Below are 3960 nucleotides of genomic sequence, written 5' to 3'. Positions count from 1 at the left end.
CAAGGAATCCTTCCCCTGACTTCACAGCCACCATCAACTCAGTAAACAATGAGAGAGGGAGGCAGACAGGAAAAAAGTCCAGAAACTCATATCAAATATTTCTCGTGAAATATTATCATCATTATATTTATCAGCTGCTATTGTTATATTGTTCTGTTTTGCTTTTTAATCTTAGGAGCCTTTAAGAATCTTTTCTTAAAGAAGAAAATGCTTGGTAAATACTTGGCTAGAACACCAATCTTAGGTCAAACAGTACACATTCTTTCTCCCAAAGTATATTTATTTCACAAAATGAGACATGGTATTATACCAACAGGAAGATGCCATCTATGTTTAAGTTCATGAGGAAAAAAAAAACTAGAAGAAAAGACTTATAGTCTCTTCGTATTTGTTAAATTTCTCTTTTGTAAAAAAAAAGAAAAAGAAAATGAATAAAATATCCCCAAATATAAAACGTTCCTGGCAATCTAAGGGAAAAGTGAGAGCGTTGAAGATAGATTTGTTCTTGGAGGAGTATTAAAGATTACTACGTTTTTCAGAATTGCCAAAAAAAAAAAAAAATATATGGGCAAAACAACCCGGACCTGAGAGAGATAACAAGACTTAATTCTCTTCAGACATTTGATACACAGATAAAAGATCATTGATCTGCTAAAGTTTTCCAAAACTCATTTTAATTAAAAGTCTCTCATAAAAGAATCCTGTCTGTTGCTAAGTTGGGCCTTAATGATCTTAGGGAAATATATATATATATATGTGTACATATATGTATACATATGGGGGAAATATATATGTATACGTACATATACATTTATACGCTGTAACGGATACAGTGCTGGGTTGGTATAAGATTATGGGCAATGCAGAGTTTTAAAAATTCAAGTGCAAATCATCAAGAGGAGCTACTTTAAAGGCAAAGCCCATGTCACCAATTTAAAATATGCCAACAAATACTAAGTCGTACTTTTGGGGGGAAACATGTATCTCCTGACTTTTGTTTTCAGGATTTATTTTAGCCAGGCTCTGTGACTTTTTTAAGATTCTAAGTCTTCCTCTTCCGGCTCTCAGGGAATGGATGCACAGAGAGAGCAAGAAGGCATTACACAGCAAAAAATCAGCAAGCTGGGTGGAAGCCGAAAGGGAAATCTTTCCCCACAAAACGTCCAATCTCCATTTAGAGAATTTCAAAACTGAGTAAATTAATGTTGGGAACACACACAGATGAAATGTTTTAAGTTTTTTCTTAAAGACTTCAATTAGCTTCAGAAAAGCAGCAGCTAACAGAAACGTTAACACAAAATATGCAATGCATAAAATATTTGGCCAGAAAGACAATGTCGAAGAGGGTTGCTGGTCAGATGGGTTTGTTTTAATGAAAAACAATACATTCACATCCCAATTTTCCTGACCAGAAACAACCTTTCTCCCTGAGGATATTTTTATTTTTTTCTTTAAAAATACCTGAAGTAGCAATTAAAAAAAAAAAAAAACAGTCGCATCTCTTCTTAAAAGTTTGATCATCAGAGGCTCAAGTAGAAATAAATATTTTTGTTTTCTTTCCCCCTGTGCTCCAGATGAAGCCGACTAGGTTCCTAGCTGCCCATATCAACAGTCCTTTCAATAATTAGTGAAGGACAATTCATCATGAGTTCTGGAATAGGATCCCAGGCAAAATGAACAGGCTCAAGACATAACAGCAGGCTGGACAGAAGTACAGACCGTCTTGTCTTGGACCGAGCAGCCTAACAATCTGACAGTGGAGTTTTCCTTCCAGAGTCTCTTGCTTGCTGAAGGGTTCATACATCCCATCCTCTTTGCATTTTGTGTATCAAACCAATAAAAATATAAACATATAAAAGAAGGGAGAAAGTTCCAAATTCCTTATATTTATCCTTATTTTCTTTCTCCACAAATAAATATCCTCTGCATCAGATGTTTTCCCAACATTCTTACCTTACACAAACCCTAAAAAAAGAAAGAAAAAAAGATCTCACATTGGCTATCTCTTACCTTCTGAGTGAATATTTGCACTCCAACAGGGAACACAGCGAGTGGAACTAGTTCTGTATTTTCTACAAAGTGATTCAGAACAGACTCAGGCTTATGAAACAATTCAGAGATAATTTCACGAAATCTCTTATGTCTGAATCATATGTGTAACTTCCTTCTTTGAACAAATTACAAAAGAATTGTACTAAACTCAGTTCCACCAAGGCTGTGTAGGAGAGCCAAATACATTTCCAGGCTTCATTTCTCTATTGTTACTATTTTAGGACTCTTGAGCCTATGTTGTTAGGGGGTTAAAAATGTGCACAAACATTTCTTTTTATGAAAAATATTAAGGCAGCAAATGTTCCTCAAATATACTAGCCCAAAAGGAGAACAATGTTATAGCTTTTAAAAACAAAAAGGTTTGGTTTTTTTTCAAAACTAAATGTATGGATGGGTATAACCTTCAAATCACCTTCAGAAAGCTTGCTAAAGTAAATCTAATACAGTACTTTGCTAAGTGTGGAACTGAAGCCAATTTTTAAGCATGAGCTTCTTCTTAATAAAGGGACTCTTTAAATTCCCTGCAATATTCTGCAGGGCCTAGACTGAACAATGAATAGTTCCGATGAGATGGACTTTACAATTGTTAGCTATAAGCACTAGGTCTAGCCTAAGTAATTGGCTGTGATTTTGTTTGCTCGCAATGCTCCACAACTTCTGTACCCAGTTGGACGCTTCACAGTTTTTGAGCTAGTTTAGATACGAGGCAAAACAGGCTAATTGTGAAATTAGACATGTGTTGCTTTGCAAACGTCTCTCTGCAGAGTCATCTCACTGCCAATACCCAAGAAGGTGCAACTGAAGCCTGCCCCTGAGCCATGTGCTCTCACTGCAGAATGCGCAGCGCGACAAAGGTTTTCTTATGTTTCAATAAAAGCAGGAAGTCACACACAACCGAGGCACCAATGCTGCATAGACAGCATGTAACACGCTAACCCTGCTATCCTGTTCAGCTCCAGCTCTAAAACTCACCACCCTACAAAGCCAGGGAGTTTGCCTTCTCTTCCTGTATTTGTCCAGGTGAAAACTGAAAACCCTGGTTTTTGCCATATTCACAAGTCATTCCCTCCTCTGTGTCTGTCTGTCTTCCCATCTCCAGCCTGCAATGCCACACTTTCACCTCTGCAAACTAAAGCTCCCCAGGTTAACCCCTTCTTTCGGAGTACTTACTGATTACTTGCTGGGTTGTATTTAACAGAACAGGGACTAGAGAAAGCATATTGTGAAAAGAAGCTGCTCAAATCGCTACTCTCATCCAGCAGTGGTCTCTCAGTCTTGTGCCGCTGTAAACTTTCTAGCTTGAATCACTTTTAAGCAGGATCAGAATAAAGGGGGCATTTTTAACATCCAGAGAGGACACAGGGCAGCAGGAAATCTATGTGGAATACTTCTCTAAATAATCAGCCATTAGAATCCACATGAGGGAAAATGCATCACCTTTTAAAAATGGAAATGACCAACTTCGAGTGGAGGGATCTGTTGGGCAACTTTTTAATTGAAGTTCGTGCAGATGGCCTATCAATCACTTCGGTTAATAAGAAGTACTGATCTGCTAGAGGAGAAGGCAGTTGTTCTCAAACTTACTATAAACCGTATTTCCCGGGGCTTTTCCAATCCCCCTTTCTAAGGAACATCCATTTGACCTTCAGATTTCCGGTCTCGGGTCCTCCTCCGTCCTTCCCCAGATAGAAACGTCTAGCGGGGCCCCCAGGATGTCTTTCCTGCTAACTGACTGCCATGGATGTCGGCCCTTTCCAACCCCCTGCAGTCTGCTCGGTGCGCGAACCCCGCATTGCAGAGGTGGGGGGAGGGATGGGGGGGTTCCAGCCTGGCTCCCAAAAAGTCACTGCAAACAGGTTCCAACTGCATTCACTGGGAGGGGGAGGGGGAGGCCCGGACACCTCCCCC

The sequence above is a fragment of the Dipodomys ordii genome, unplaced genomic scaffold (assembly GCF_000151885.1).
Source record: "Dipodomys ordii isolate 6190 unplaced genomic scaffold, Dord_2.0 Scaffold189, whole genome shotgun sequence".
NCBI lineage: Eukaryota > Metazoa > Chordata > Mammalia > Rodentia > Heteromyidae > Dipodomys > Dipodomys ordii.
This window is presented reverse-complemented; position numbering follows the sequence as displayed.